Source organism: Sarcophilus harrisii, chromosome 5, assembly GCF_902635505.1.
Source record: "Sarcophilus harrisii chromosome 5, mSarHar1.11, whole genome shotgun sequence".
Classification (NCBI taxonomy): domain Eukaryota; kingdom Metazoa; phylum Chordata; class Mammalia; order Dasyuromorphia; family Dasyuridae; genus Sarcophilus; species Sarcophilus harrisii.
Genome location: NC_045430.1, coordinates 52,638,614 through 52,655,970, shown reverse-complemented (window position 1 = coordinate 52,655,970; position 17,357 = coordinate 52,638,614). Strand labels below are relative to the sequence as shown.

Here is a 17,357-nt window from a genome sequence, read left to right as displayed (position 1 = left end):
AAGTAAAAGTGTGGCAGCAATAGGACAACCAGACAATGACTACAACAATATAAATTAAAAAAAAACAAATCAATCTAAATTAATTGCTGTAAAATTAGAGTGACCTGGAAAAGCCCCAGAAAAGAAATAAGAAAAGATATCTTCCTTGGTTTATTTGTAGAAGTGGGGAATAATTGGTGTGTAACTTTACTTATATCTTGAGACTTTTTGATATATTTAGAATGTAATACAGTTTCTGGGGTATTCCCTCAACTTATTTTTTACACATTAGAGATCCAAAGATTGGTTACTATGTTGGTCTTCAGAAGCAATTATGTGGGTAGCTACTTCTATTTCTGTAGCTCATGATTGCTCGGCTGTGTGATTTTTATTAACAATTAGTCATCAGATTTAATTAACTTAAATAATGTCATTTATTATGATTTTCCAGTAAGAACAGTTAATTCAAACCATTTCCCCCCAAATTCTGAGGCACTCTCTCAGAAATACATACAAACATCCATAGGAAGAATGAACTCCAGTTACAATCATAGTTATGCATATATGTGAAAAGATTAATATATTTTTCTGCTTTTGAAAAATTGTTGCTCTTACATCAACTGATGTTAAGTGAAGTGAGCAGAACCAGGAGATCATTGTTCACAGAAACAACAGGATTATGTGGTTATCTAATTCTGATGGATGTAGCTCTTTTCAGCAAGGAGATGATTAAGACCAGTTTCAATGGTCTTGTGATGGAGAGAACCCATCTGCACCCAGAGAGAGGAGTGTGGAGACTGATTGGGAATAACAACATAGTGTTACTACTCTTTTTGTTGTTGTTTGCTTGCATTTTGTTTTCCTTTTAGTTTTTTCTTTTTGATCTGATTTTTCGTGTGCAGCTCGATTAACATAGAAATATGTATAGAAATATGTATATCCAATATATTGGATTACTTGCCTCTAAGGGAGGGGATGGGAAATTGAAATTGAAACACAAGGTTTTGCAAGGGTGAATGTTGAAAATTATCTATGAGTATGTTTTGAAAATAAAAACATTTTAATAATAAAATTAAATAAAAAGAAAAATTGTCACAACTCCCCTTGGGTACAGCTCTTTGCTTTACAAGTTGTTCAACCACACTTCCACTTTCTATTCTTTTGTTGGGTCTATAGTCAACATTCTTTTCTGGTTTTAAGGATAATGTTCCCTGAAATGGACTTCTCCTTTAGGTAATTATATTTGTGTCTTACCTAAGGTAAGAAGTAACAGTGTTTATCTGTCTACTATATCTAGCTGAATGAATACCTTCTACTGATTCAGGAACTGCAAGGACATGACCTACTAGGGGGAAGAGAAAAAAATCTTCTCTTTGTCCTGCTCCTGAAAGGTTTTACTGTGATCAGGCTCTGCCTCCACAAAGCATTCCTTAATCTATCCTTTTCTGTTGTTAAATGAATCATTTTGTATATGTAGATGTGTCCCCCACCTCTCTCTTTCACACACACACACACACACACACACACACACACACACACACAGATGTTTTCAGAAAATTGATGTTTTCAGAAAACTGCAGTTTCTTTCCCGACCTAATTAGAAAGGGATCAGGGCCTAGAAGAATCTTGTTTAGTTAGACATTAAAATCTCATCATGTTTGACTACATTGATGTGGAATCATAGGAAAATTCCTTAATGCCTACTTTATACTTTATTATTACATTTTGAATCATTATCTTAACTGGGGAAGAGAAATGTTATCTCCTTCTCCAAAGTTAATTATCTGCTCCTTTGTTGTTAATGGGATACACAATGGTGGGGGATTTGAGCCAAAGTAATAAAATAGGTACAATATTTTTCATAATTTATCTTTTCAATCAAAATGATGTCTCTCTTTCTCTTTTCCTCTCTGCATCTATATCTCTGTCTATATTTCTATATACATACAAAGAATATATATATATATATATATATATATATATAGTTATGTATGTAACCTAAACAAAGCAGGCATATGCACATATTTATGCAATTCTATATAATGGATATGATTTTTCAGTATTAGATACATGGTTTGCATTTAGTAGCAATATTAGAGTGCATTGGCGATGCATTATTTTTTCTCTATTGGTAGTTATTTTATTTTGGCTACATTTTCCTCCATGAAATTGATGATCACTTTATTGACCATTTATCTTATTCATTCAACTTTTGGTGAAGCAAATGCAAATTATTGAGTTTACATGTGTTTTCAGGTTGTGACTTTTTGATTGCTTATTTTCTTTCTTTAAATTTTAATAAAAAGCTGTTTCATTGGGCATTTGATTATTTACCAATATTCAGCCATCTTTACCTTTTAATTTACAAATATAAATCTTACTTATATAGGAAATATAATTTAATGAAATAAGTATTTACATAAATTTATACTATTAACCTTAGTACATTTTGTTCCCTGGATTCTGAATTTTTTAAAGATTAAATTGAACTGAACATTTGGAAAAAGAATGAATTCTTGGAAGACACAACTATACCAGAGATGGGCAGACATCTACTTTCCTAATCATCATTCCTGCTTAACTCCTTCATGAAATCAGTTCAATGATCAGAATATGTTAATTTTTTCTTCAGATTAATGCAAAGCACCATCTTAAGTAGAATGCTACATCAAATTTAACTAATGTAAGGATTAGCATTTAATTTTAAAGAATATTCTTGCTGGGTTACAGACTGCTTGAAAATTAATAGTAAATTGCAACAGGGAAATGTATACAATTAATTAAATGGTTTAAGAACTGTCAGAAAAGTTGAAATTAAGTTCTGTCATGGAGGAAGATTGTCATAATAAATCATTTTTTAAACTTATTAAATGTTCATAGATTGCTTAAGCAAGAACATCCTTTCTGTTCTTCTGTCCCAATCTTTAACCAAAGCTGATGGGTACATAAATGATTTCTCTCCTTTTATTCTCATGTTTTCCTTATGCTGTAGCTACTAATAAGTAAGAAAATATCCAGAGAAGATACCGAAAGATGAGAGGAGGCATAAATAACCTGTGACCTGAAAAAGATCTGTATTTGATTCATGAAAAATTGGAGTGAAGTAAGATAAATGGACAATAAGGTGATTATCAGTTTCATGGAACATATATATATCTGAAGAAATACACTATTTAAATGCTTCTCACTGAAAAATTCTCTTAGTAACTAGCTTTTCAGTGATTTATATTTATGAGAATTGTTTTATGCATGATGCACAGCCATGGAAATGTTTGTTGCTAACTAGACATATTGGCTGTTATTATCTATTTGTTAGAGTTATAATTTAGTACATCTTGAAACCATTAGACAATTAGCTGACAATGTAATATATTAGTTTTTTAGCTTAACAGTACTCGAAAGGTGCTTTTACATTTATTTTCTTGTAGAGAAATTTTCTAAGGGCACTGGGATTAGAGTGATTTTCAACATTTATATAGCAAATGTATGCATTTTTAATTGATATTGATTTATATAATGGTCTAGACTCTCAGTAGCATATTTCTAATTTATATACTAGTCATTATTGTTTGTAGTTATGTCCTGATTCTAGTGTAAAGTGGTTTATTGATAAGCATATTTGCCTATTCCTAAAATGTCATATTGAAAATATATAATATAGAATCTTGAATTCAAGCTGGTTATTTACTTATTTATTTTTTTGCTTAGAAGTATAGCCTAGCACCATGTGATTATGAAATCACTGACATTTTCCCATTGTCATTTTTTTGTATCTTTTGATTAGATAATATAATTTTAGCCATAAAACTGAAACAATGTAAATAATCTGACCATGAATTCAGCATTTGACATATCTTATTTGGATCATATTCTACTCAAGCAAAATGAATGATAACTATAATTGCTGTCAGTCACATAGTTCATTAAGGTATATTGTTATTCTTAAATCATTTAGTTGAGTTTGACTTTTTTAAACCCTATTGATAAGAGTTTTCTTGGCAAAAATGCTAGGATTATTTGCCTATTTCTTTCTCCAGTTCATTTAGTTGTTGTTGTTGATGAAGAAACTGCCAAACAGAGTTTAAATGACTTGTCTGGGGTCACATGGCTAAATGTTTGAGGTTGAATTTGAATTCAGGTCCTGTTTCTAAGCCTAGTACTCTATTTACTATACTATATGTCATTTATGAGGTACCTCGGTGGCACAGTAGATGGTGTATAAGGAGGGCCCAGAGTCAGGAAGACCTGAGTTTAAATTCAATTTCAACATTCATTATCTTAGCTTAGTCCTTTAATTTCTATTTGCTTCAATTTCTGTAAGATAGAGATAATAATAGCACCTATCTCCTAGGGTTGTTGTGAGAATCAAATGAGATAATAATTATAAAGCACATGGGAGAGTTTCTTGCATACAGTAGGCGTTATATAAATGTTAAGTATTATTTTTATTATTTTAATTGTATAATAGACAAATAGGTATTACTTGTTTTCTTATATAGGTGATCGGATTGAGCATTAGAGGCATTCAATGAATTTCCTCTGGTTACATAGTAAAAGTAAGAAGCAGTTTTCTAGCTCACCTTTCTCTTGAAACAATATTTAGCACTCTGATCAGCAAATTGATCTCAGTTGGAATTTATGGGACTATGTTTCTTAGCCTAAGCAATGGATAAAAAAAAAAATAATAGTTAGCATTACCTAATTATTTAAAGCTAACTGCTTTAAGGTTTGTGAGGCACATTACTTACATCATTTTCATTTGTTACTCACAACACCCTCGAGTAGATACTATTATGATTCTCATTTAATAGATGAGTATACTAAAGCTGAGAGCAATTAAGCAACGTCTCATGTCATAAAGTTAATATTTGATCTTCGATCTTGATTTCAAATCCAGCATTCTAGAAATTGTGTCAAATAGTTGCCTCAAAATCATATTGATATATGAACTTTCCATTTCTCATGACATTGATTTTTTTTTAATACATCAAGGAAATATTCTGAAATTCTCAAAAGCAAGTCATTGGAGGCAGAATTTGAGATTAAATCTAAAAATATGCTGTCAAACCAAACAAGTCACTTTTTTTATTCCCCTGAATTAAGAGAAACTCTGATAATATTTATTTTTAGTCAATGAGCATCCTTAAATTTAGTTCTTTGAAGAGGGAAGTGGTGCTGTGATATGACATGATTTGGATAACAGGATGGGCTGAGTTGTTAAAGAATTTCAAATACTTGACACTGAAGATTTTTATTGATTTCCCATATACTGCATGACTACAAAGACATGTGATCTTGGTATTTTTTCTTCTCTAAGAAGCATTCTCTCAAAAAGTATAGGTGTCCTATTGGGAATTTGTATGCATTGAATTTTAAAGATGAAAGTATGGATCACTGATTCTTTTTTTTAACCTACTATGGAAAATGCACTGAACTAGGTGATGATGCAAATACAAACATGACAAATTTCTTTTCCCTCTCCCCCGTGAGTTTTTTCTTTACACTTTGCCCTGACCCCTAGAAGATTATTCATGTATACATGATTCAAAAGGTAAATATGTCATTTGTGGAGTTCAATATGTTGTTGCTATTGTTGTTGTTGTTAGTTGGTTGTTGTCCATTCTTGAAGAGATCCAAAATGACTTTACTATATTGAGGTCAAAATTTGGTGTTTCTGATTGTGGATGATCAGAAGTATATGAGCTTTGAAGACTCTACCACAAGCTGGACAGAAGTAGTCCACATGAATACTGAGAGAAGAAAAGTCTCCAAATCTACACATCTCACATTTCTTTCAAGTTACTATAGTTCTACTTTGTTCATAGAGCCAAGCCCTTCTTTGATGTGGGCATGCTGCATTGAGCATTTTGGTGCCTGTGTTTTCCATGTTTCACAATTAGTTCCAATATTCTTCAGAGAAACCATTAGGATATTCTATATATTGTTAATGCAATTACAATAATATGCAGCTATACAAACAATGAAAGCATAAAGACAAACAACTTTGATTAAAGTAATGACTCACAGAAGACACATATAAAGTATGCTATCTCTTGACATTTCCTGACAAAGGTCTTGAACTCAAGGATCAGAGTTCAAGATATATTTTCAGACATAGAAATTCATTTTGATTCATGGTGAATGTGTATTTATGGGCATATATTTTATAAACACAAACCCATATATGTACACCCATATCCATTTTTATATTTTTCTTTTCAATTGTTCATATGGACTTGTGCTTGATCTTTGTGATGAGATCCTGAGTAATTAAGTGGGCTTCATATAGACAGCCTGAAGTATTGATAAAATTACTCCCTGAGGCAAGCAGGGAAAGGCACTGATGGGGTTCAGTTCAAACTTATAGTTCCACTCTATATGGATGTTATGGACCTTGCTAAATCCAATCAGAAATTTGAGTTACGTCCAACCCCTGAGGTTAAATTTCCCTTATAAAATCTGTCTATGGCTCATATCATTTGTGCTGAACCCCTTTTGGGTCAGTCTGACACAGTGGTCCTGCCTTGTGCTATCTTTCTCATTGCTCCTTCCCCATGCCTCGTGATGTCTTTATTTCATTTTCCCACCAGCTCTCATGGTGTCTATCTCCTTCTTATAGCTAACTAACTCTTTTAGGGTGTTAAACTTGTCTTTGTATTTAGCCTGACAGGTAAGGGTATGCTCCAATCTCATGGAGGTGTTCCCTTTATCCTAGTTAATTGTGAATTCCACTAGGGAACTTGTTTTTTTTTTCCATTGCTAATTATTAAAACCTCTTTCCTTGCTATATGCTCTCTCAACTCTTATTTCATATTTATCATTCCTAGTGTTTACTATATCCCTACATTTTGTCTGTAGCTTTTTATCCCAAATAAAATGACCTTTTGCTAAAGAAAATGACATTATAAATTCTTCACATAACTGCCTGCATCAATCTCAACATTTCATGCTACCCCAAACACATCATTTGGAAGTAGGAGTTGCTACCCTGAACATATCATCTGGTAGAACATTCTGAGCTCAATTTGGTTGGACACACTGTAACTTGACTGCAACATAGTGATGTCATTTTGGTCTTTGGAAAATGAAAGACAACAATGGTGTGTGTGTGTGTATGAATATATTTATACATAAGAACTATTCTTTCTGCATTTATTTTGCTTGATCGTAACACATTTAAATCGTAACTCTATTTAAATGCACACTAGAATTTTGTCTTAAAAATTCTTTTTTCTCAATGTTCTTATTTCATGTTTTTATCTGCTCCCATGGTTTCAATCCCTATTCTTTTTTTTCCTAATAAATTTATTTACTTTTATATGCATTACTTTGTGAATCATGCTGAGAGAGAAAAATCCGAATAAAAGAGAAAAACATAAAAAGAGATAAAAAACAGAAAAAAGAAGTGAACAAAACATGTGTTTATTTGTATTCAGTCTCCTTAGGGTTTTTTTTTTTAATACAGATTGAATTTTTGATTCAAAAATTATTGGGATTACTTTAAATCAGGGTACTACTGAGAAGAACCAAGTCTTTCCAGTCGATCATCACACATTCTTGCTGTTACTGTGTACAATGTATTCCTGGTTCTGCTTGTTTCATTCAACATCAGTTCGTGTAAATCTTTCCAGGTCTTTTAAAAATTAACTTGTTCATCCATTTTTATAGAACAATAATATTCCACTATCTTCATATACCACAACTTGTTCGGCTATTTCCCAATTAATGGACATCTACTCATTTTCCAATTCTTTGCTACCACAAAAAGAACTACTATAAACATTTCTGCATATGTAGGTCCATTTCTCTTCTTTAAGATTTCTTTGGGATAAAGAGCTAGTAATGGCACTGCTGGGTCAAAGGATATGCACAGTTTTTTAATCCTTTGAGCATTAATTCTAAATTACTTTCCAGAATGGTTCACAACTCTACCAACAATGAATGTTTTTGCACACTGGATTGTGAGATGGTACTTCAAAGTTGCTTTAATTTGCACTTCTCTAATTAATAATGATTTAGAACATTTATTCATATAACTACAAATGGCTTTAATTTCATCATCTGAAAATTGTTCATATCCCTTTGAACATTTATCATTTGGGGAATAATTTGTATTCTTATAAATTTGATATAGTTCTTTATATATTATAGAAATGAAAGCTTTATCAGAAATATAAACTGTAAATTTTTCCCCAGCTTTGTACTTCCTTTTTAATCTTATTTCTGTCATTTTGTTTATGCAAAAACCTTTTAACTTAATATAATCAAAGTTGTCCCTTTTACTTTTCATAATGTTCTCTAGTTCTTCTTTGGTCATAAATTCATCTCTTCTCCAAAGTTCTGATTGGTTAATTATCCCTTGCTCTCCTAATTTGTTTATAGCATCATCCTTTATGCCTAAATCATGTATCCACTTTGACCTTAGTTTGGTATGTGATGAGAGATGTATGTGTATGCTGAGTTTTTGATATATTGTTTTCCATTTTTCTCAGAAAATTTTTTTTGTGAAATAGTGTGTTCTTATTCCAGAAGTTAAAGTCTGGGGATTTATCAAATGCTAGATTACTGTAGGTCTTGTTTATTGTGTCATGTATATCTTGTGTATTCCCCTGATGCACTAGTCTATTTCTTAGCCAGTACCACTTAGTTTTGATGTCTGCTGCTTTTTAATATAGATTGAGGTTTGGTGCTGCTAAGCCACCATCCTTTGAATTTTTCATTAATTCTCTTGATATTCTTGAGCTTTTGTTTTTATGGATGAATTTTGTTATTATTTTTTCTAGATCTATAAAATAATTTTTTGGCATTTTGGTATGGCACTGAACAAGTAGATCAATAGTAAGAATTATAATTTTTATCATATTAGCTTGGCCTATCCATGAGCAAATTATATTTTTACAACTATTTACATCTGACTTTATTTGTATGAGCAATGTTTTATAATTGTGTTCATATATTTCTTGTGTTTGTTTTGACAGATAGACCCCTAAGTATTTTATTTTGTCTACAGTAATTTTAAATGGAATTTTTCTTTCTATCTGTTGCTGATAGGCTTTGTCAGTAATACATAGAAATACTGATGATTTCCATGGGTTTATTTTATATCCTGAAACTTTGGTAAAGCTGTGAATTGTTTTCAATAATTTTTTAATGATTTTCTAGGATTATCTAAATATATCATCATATCATCTGCAGAGTAATGATTTTATTTCCTCATTGCTTATTTTATTTTCTTTAATTTATTTTCTTTTCTTATTGCTAAAGCTAACAATTCTAGTACAATGTTGAATGATTTTGATGATGACGGGCATCCTTGTTTCATCCATGCTCTTTCCATTACAAATAATTTTTTGCTTCTTTTCATTAGAAATAATGCTTGCTATTGGTTTTAGATAGATACTGCTTGTTATTTTAAGTAAAGCTCCCTTTATATCTATGCTCTGTGTGTTTTTAATAGGAATGGGTACTATATTTTGTAAAACCTTTTTCTGCATCTATTGGGGTTGTCATATGATTTCTGTTGGTTTTGTTATAGATATGTCAATCATGGCAATAATTTTCCTGATATTGAATCAGCCCTGCATTCCTGGCATAAATCCTACTTGGTCATACTATAGTATCAGGCTGATAAATGGCTGTAATCTCTTTGGTAATATTTTATTTAAATTTTTTATATCAATATTCATTAGGGAGCTTGGTCTGTAATTTTCTTTCTTTATTTTGGCCCTTCCTGGTTTAGGTATTAATGCCATATTTGTGTCATAGAAGGAATTTGTCAGTGCTTGTTTATTTTCCCCAACAGTTTACATAGTATTGGAATTGATTGTTCCTTAAATGTTTGGTAGAATTTACTTGTGAATTCATTTGGCCCTGGAGATTTTTTCTTAGGTAGTTCACTAATGACTTTAATTTCTTTTTCTAAAATGGGAATAGTTATTTTATTTCCTCTTCTGTTAACTTGGGCAATTTATATTTTTGTAAATATCCATCCATTTCATTTAGATTGCCAGACTTGCAGCCATAGAGTTGGGCAAAATAGCTCCTAATTATTACTTTAATTTCTTTTTCATCGGTGATTAAGTTCACCTCTTTCATTTTAATGCTGGTGATTTGTTTGTTTTTTTCTTTTTCTGTTCAAATTAACCAAAGGTTTGTCTATTTTGTTAGTTTAAAACCAACTCTTCATTTTGTTTATTAGTTTCATAGTTTTCTTCGTTATATTTTATTAATCTCTCCTTTGAGTTTCAAAATTTCTAATTTGTTATTTAATTAGAGGTTTTTAATTTGTTCTTTTTATAGTTTTTTTTTAGTTGCATGCCTAATTCATTGATCTCTTTCACTATTTTACTTATGTAGCTATTTAGAAATATAAAATTTCCCCTAAGAACTATCTTGGTTGCATCCCATGGGTTTTGGTCTATTGTCTCATTGTCGTTATTCTCTTGAATGGAATTGTGGATTGTTTCTGTGGTTTTTAGTGTCTATTTCCCTGGCCTTTCGTTGAATTAATTTTTAGTGCATTGTTATCTGAAAAAAAAGAATTTACTATTTCTACCTTTTTGCATTTGATTTTGAGGTTTTTATGGCCTTATACATGGTCAGGTTTTGTATAGGTGACATGTACTGCTATTCCTATCAATTTTCTCCAGAGGTTTATTGTTAGAGACTTTCCTTCCAAGAATTGCCATGTATGCCACGTCAGCTGATAGGGTGGACCCAGAAAGTAGAAGGGGGCTTGGCCTCTGAGGCAGGAGGTTGTGTCTTACAGGTATTTCCTTGAGAAGGCAAGGGATATGTCCTCTTGATAGATCTTTTCATAGGACACAGCACTAACTCCAGGTGTCTTCCTTCTGCGAATTCACCTCTGCAGTGCTGAATGGGATAGACCCAGGATAATCCCAGAGGAGAGTAAATATAATATAAATGGCTAACTTTGCCATAGGTGAAAAAAAAAGGATGCAGAGAGAAGTAGAGGCAGAGATGTAAAGATTCAGGGAGAGAAAGAGAGAGAGAGAGAGACAGAGACAGAGACATATGTACACTTGCTCTTGCTTCCTTCTAAACCCTGTTGAGATTACCTATAAAGAAAGGCTGTTTGGAACCTTAACATCGGCTCATCTCCATGTCTATCTGGGGAAGATTGTTATGTATGGGCCTGGCAATCAGTAGTCTCAGAGTGGGAGGTTACAATGTCCTCCCCTGAAAGATGATGTTGAGTTTCATTGGATAGTTAATTCTTGGTTGTCACCCCAGGTCCTTTACCTTCCAGGATATGACATTCCAGGCCCTCTATTGTTGTAGAAGCTGCCAGATCCTGGGTAATCCTGACAATTGCTTCTTGATAATTGAACTGTTTTTGTCTGGTAACTTGCAGTATTTTTGACGTGAGATTGTAATTCTGGAGTTTTACCACAATGTTCCTTGTTGTTTTCTTTCTGTACTCTCTTTCCAGAGGTGATCAATGGATTCTTTCAATCAGTACTTCCTCTTCTGTTTCTAGAATATAGAAATAATTTTCCTCCACGACCTCTTGTAGAATGCTATCTAGGCTCTTTTTTTGGTCAGAGCTTTCAGTAATAATTTTAAAAATAATTTTAAATTGTCTCTTCTGGTTCTATTTTCCAGGTTGGCTGTTTTGCCAATGAGGAATTTCACATTTTCTTCAATTTTTTCATTCTTTTTAGGTAGTTTGACTGATTCTTATTGTCTTACAAAGTGATTAGCTTCCATTTACCCTGTTCTAGTTTTTAACATTTGATTTTATTCAGTTAGTTTTTGTATCTCTTTTTCCATTTGGTTAATTCTACTTTTTAAGGAATTGTTTTCTTCAGAAATTTTCCCCTTCCTTATCTAAACTGTTGACTTTCTCAAGTGTGCCTCTCATTTTCTTTCTCATTTTTTTCTTTTACTTCTCTTATTTGCCTTTTAAAGTCTTTTATAAGCACTTCCCAAAAGCCTCTTTGGGCCTGAGAGCAATTCATAACACATTTTGAGATTTCTTCTGAGCACATTTTGTCCTTATCTGAGTTTGTGTTTTGGTCTGTCCTGTCACCAATAGTAGCTTTCTGGGTAAAGGTTTTTTTCTGTTCCTTGCTCATTTTTTTTCCTTTTCTTTTTGTACTTCCTCTTTTTTATTTTTATTGGCAAGCTCTGCTCCTGGGGTAAAAGTGGCATTGTACTAAGCTTCCTGTGCAGCTCTGAGCCTTGGCTTTTAACATAGGGACCCCTTGTGTTTGCAGGGGATAACTTTGACTGCTCTTTTCAAGAAATATCCTGATTTCCCAGAGTTTGCCTTCTAAACTGGGGCTGGAAACTACCCCTCCTCCCCTCCCCCAGATTTGCTCTCCTACTCAGGAGGACTGAGGCTCTTAGTTCTTGATGTTCTATGATTAAGATCCTCTCACAGACTTTCCCAGATTCTAGCTGAGCTGACCTGAGTACCCTTTTCACCTCAGTGAGAGTTAAATCCCTGTTTAACCTTCAAAACTGAAGATGATCCATTGCTATTTTGAGAACATTATGGTGTCTTTGTGTTCAAAATGAACCATTCATATCTGTGCTAATTTCTATTAGAAATAATAATACTTATCATCATCATGCTCAATGTTATGATTCTTATTGGTTTACTGCAATGGAAATTGAGTGATTTCTTGGCTACATTTCTTGGTGCCACCTTTGATATCTATTATTATTATTCTTTTCATTGTTGTCATTTTTTTCTCTTAAGATATGATGAAACAAAATAGGTGATAAATAAAATGAAAGTGTTGGATTTGATAACCTAAAAGTTTCCTTCTAACTTTAGATTTTTGATAATTTTAAGGAAGAGACTTCCTGAGTATTACATAAGAGACATCAATCTTTTTCAGAGCTTTTGATGTCTTTATATCATTACACAAACATTAAGACCTTCAAGATTCTAGGAAAAAATAGAAGGTGGTAGATGAATATAAATAGAATATTACCATACCCTAAGAAATGATAAGTCCATGATAGTGATACAGTGGATAAAGTGTTGGGACAAGAATTGTAAAGATTTGCATTCTTATGTATTCTCAAACAGTATAACCGGGCAAATCACTGTTTGTCTCAGTTTCTTCTACTTTAAAATGATTTTAATGGAATAGAATGGATTTAAAAGGGTTATAAAATTTAATAAAAACATAATGGCCATAATTTAAAACAGAATAAAGTAGAATAATATCAAATATTAAATAGAACAAATATTAAATAGAATAGCAAAATAGTTTCTCTCAGAATTGTTGTGAGGATCAAATGAGATGGCACATTGTCTGGAATCTAGTAGGTTCTTTATAAATGTTTTTTCCTTCCCTATTCTCCCTCTTTCTTCTGTGAAGTAGCCAGAGAATCCTAGGAAGATCTGTGTGTACTGATACAGAATGGAGTAAGCAGAGCCAGGAAAAATACTGAAGGATTATAAGGTAAATAGAAAGAACAACAACAAGAAATGATGTTCTATATTTAAAATATCCCAGCTTAACTCCATAGAAAGAAATATGCAAAATGCAATCCCTTCCTTATTTATACATGTGGGACTTAGGGGTATATGCTATCAGATATGGTAATCAGATTGGTTAACTGGTTAGTATCCTCAAAAGTATTTCTTCTTTGTATTTTATTTTTAATTACAAGGGAATACTCTGGAGATAAATGTATTTGGAAATGAAAGTGATATAAAAACAAAGTATAAAAATATTTTTATTAATAAATTCTGAGAATAGATAATATTCTTTGTTATCTATGAGAAATTCAGTAAAGTCCAGTGGGAATCTCTCAAATCTTAATATGTAAGAGATGGTTATAGCTATTTTTTAAACACACAGTATCTTTTCCTTTGACTTGAAATTTGTTATTATTTTATTGTTCTTATTACCTTTGAAATCAACAGAACTGATGACCAGCCAGCTAACTTTTATAGTAGTGAAAAATGGTGAAAAGGAATTTTTGTCATTTTCTATGTCTTAATAGAAAGACATTGTACTTTAAATTGTACTTTAAAAGTTATGTTAAAATTTCAATTGATAGATCTTTAAATACTTTAACAATATGTGATTTAAGGAATTGGGAAAGAGTGTATTGTATTTTCCTTGGGGGAAATTACCATTATTATATGTTGTAATTGCATTTAGATGAAAGTAGAAAAATGTATTTCCTTAATGAAAATTTCTGCTTTTCACTAATGGAATTATACAATCTCTCTATATTTTTTTCCTTTTGAAGAAAACATGTGCCTTACTCCAACAGAAGGCATGAGGAATGAACGATGGGTATATTAGTTAGATTCTTAGCCCCGAAATAAAGTGCAGTTGTCAAGGAAACTCATTAAAGCAAGCAGCATAAATGACTTTCATGACAAACTAGGAAGGTTGGGTGAAGATAAAATAACAGATTTGTGGGGCCAATATAGTCATTTTTTCATGTCTTCTTATCCTTTCAATTGTTGCTTATCTGAGACACTTTTCATTTCAAGAAATTTATGTTACTGTACTGCTCCTTGCATCTTTTTGGTGTAGGTAAGAAGTTAAAGCTGATTTTTAATTTGTACAAAGTTGCAGTGAAATAACTATAGATTTATACACTGATTTTCCTCTTAAGATAATTACTACTAGATACTTCTGTGAAAGCCCATTTGATAAAACAAAACAAAACCTGTTTTAATTCTGTATCTGATGCCATTCTCTAGGAATGGAGAATTGTTCACTTTGTAATTCTAAATCTTCTTCTCCACCTACCAGAATCTTTGTCATTAATTATCTTGACATTCTTTGGAGTCTTAAAAAGTCCCTAAAGGTGTAATTTGCTTGCTTCTTACTGTTGCCTCTTTAACTATCCTATGTCAAACTGAATCTGGAGTGGAATTTGTATAGAAGACACTAGAATGATGTTATTATCTTGATGGGAAAAGCCCTGGATTTGGAAGCTCAATCCTTCTACTCCTCCCAATGCATCTGTGCCCAATCGTCTCATTGCTCACTCTCCATCAGCTGAAGACTTGTCTCATAGTTGAATGAAAAATTCTGTTCACCACAAAGTCCCCTTCTATTTATCTTATACCCCCTGAAATCATTCTTTATATATTATTATCATCTTCTTCACTCTAGTCTTTGATTAAGAGACAATCCTCCTTTTGGAATAATTAATCCCTCTAATTTTACCCTCAATTGCCTGTAATATCAGTCTATCTCTCTCTCTTCCTTTTTTCCTTTCTTATTTCTTTCTTTTCTCTCTTCTCTTTAAACCCTTATTCCTTCTGGGATAGAGCAGCTGGGTGGCACGATGCAAAGAGTGCTAGGCCTAGAGTCAAAAAGACTCATATGTCTTAGTTCAAATTTAGCCTGAGACCTTGTGACCCTGGGCAAGTCATTTCACTCTGTTTGCCTAGTTTTCTCATCTGTAAAATGATCTGAAAAGAACATGAGAAACCACTTCAGCATCTTTTCCAAGAAAACTCAAATGAACATGAAGAATGAGACAACTTCTAGGATAAAATATAAAGACCTCTCTTTGCTATTTAAAGCTTTTGACAATCTTTTAATATTTCTAGATTTCCTATTTCTATATTTTGCTTCATCTCATCTACATGCTTTTACTATCCCTGATGCCAGAAATACTCTCCCTCCCCTGCCTCTTAGAACCCCACAGTTCCTTCAAGATTCAAGTTAACTGCAAGTGCTTTTCCAACATTTCCAAACTTTTCATCTACTTTTTAATCTTTGATTTAACTGTACACCACCGTCTCTATTATAATGTAAACTCCTATAAAACAAGAGCGTAAAAAAGAATGCTAATGTTTATCATGGTGCCTGACACTTAGTAGGTGTTTAATAAGTACTTGTTGTTTGATAGAGCTAATTCATATTCTACCTCTGCCATGGGTATGACCTTTGTCAAGTCATTTATTTGTCTGGCCTTCAGTTTTTACATTTGTAAAGTGAGTGGATTGGTTAGACAGTCTGTAAGGTAACTGACAGCTCTGAATTTGTGATCTGCTGAATTATAAATTCTCTGAATTGGATGGGACCTTAAAATTATTTAAACCACCCATATGTAAAAGAGAATTCCCTTTGGAACATTCTGAATGGGGATCTAGTTATTTTTCTAATGTCTTCATGGAGAGGAAGCTATTTCCTTTTTTCAAGCAGTCTATTCTTAGGGCAACTAGAGGGCATCATATTGCATAGTGTATTGGTTATGGAAGCCAGAAGACATCTTCTTGAGTTTAAATCTGTCCACAGATACTAGCTGTGTAACCTTATTTATTCATCATTTAAGGGAATTAAGAGTGGTTTGGGGGAGAGGTTGGGTGAGTTCCTGCCTTTACTTTGCCATCTTGGCTCCACCTCTGGTCTAGGTGTTTGATCTTGGACAAGTTACTTAATCCTGTTTGCAGTTTTCTTATCTGTATAATGGGAAGCAGGACAAAATGGCAAACCATTCTAGTATCTCTGCCAAGAAAACCCCATCTTGGGTCATGAGGAATCAGAGAGGATTGAAAAAAGGCAACAGGTAGTCCATTTGATCTATTTACTATTCCTTGCAGGTATAATTGAAGGAGGAAGGAAAGAAACAAGCATTTATTAAGTGCTTATCATGTGCTAAGCATGCTATGCTAAGTGCTGAGGATACAAAACAAAAACACATTCTCTTGCATTCTAACACATAGAAGACATACCAAAAAACAAAAAACAAACAAACAAAAAAAACCAACAGAAATTAAAAAAGAGAGAGGAGGGGAATAACAAGTTGATAACAAAACCAGGGAAAAAATATAGGCAAGATGGGCTGGTTTTTTTCATAAAATAGAGACTAGGAAGACCTTACAACAGGAAAAGGAGCTGGAAAAAGCCTTGTAGAACGATATTCCATAAATGAGCCATGGTCAATTGCTCCAAGGTGAGGAGGCCTCAAGTTCTGGGGAGAAGTCCTTAGGTGATCCAGCAATAGAGGAGAGTGGTTTTGTATGATGAAGGACATCAGAAACAGATCTAGAAAAAGAATATCTTGTTTTTTTTGTTTTGTTTGTTTTTACAGATTGATAATACCTTATTTTTTTCATAAATCTTGTTATTTTCAAAATATATACATCGATAATTTTCAAAATTCACCCTTGCAAAACCTTGTGTTCCATTTTTTTCCCTTCCTTCCACTCATCTCCTCTCTTACATGGCAAGTAATCTAACATATGTTAAATATGAGCAATTTTTCTACACATTTTTCCAAAATTATCATGCTGCACAAGGAAAAAAGAAATATATAATATTCCATAAAATTCATATATTATAACTTATTCAGCCATTCTCCAACTGATGGCCATCCACTCAATTTCCAGTTCCTTGCCACTACAAAAAGGGCTGCTA

The 17,357-nt window shown here is 32.6% G+C and overlaps 1 protein-coding gene across 11 annotated transcripts in view; it reads left to right on the top strand.

The window, feature by feature from the left end:
• Nucleotides 1–17,357, top strand: part of NAV3 (neuron navigator 3) — a 1,064,916-nt gene that overhangs the window by 269,007 nt on the left and 778,552 nt on the right. For 7 of the 11 annotated variants that reach the window (XM_031938355.1, XM_031938347.1, XM_031938349.1 and 4 more), the window contains one exon: nt 2,972–3,103. The exons of the other annotated variants lie outside the window; for them this stretch is intronic. The gene's annotated coding sequence lies outside the window, so the exon portion shown is untranslated. The remainder of the gene's footprint in view (nt 1–2,971; nt 3,104–17,357) is intronic. 11 annotated transcript variants of the gene reach the window in all.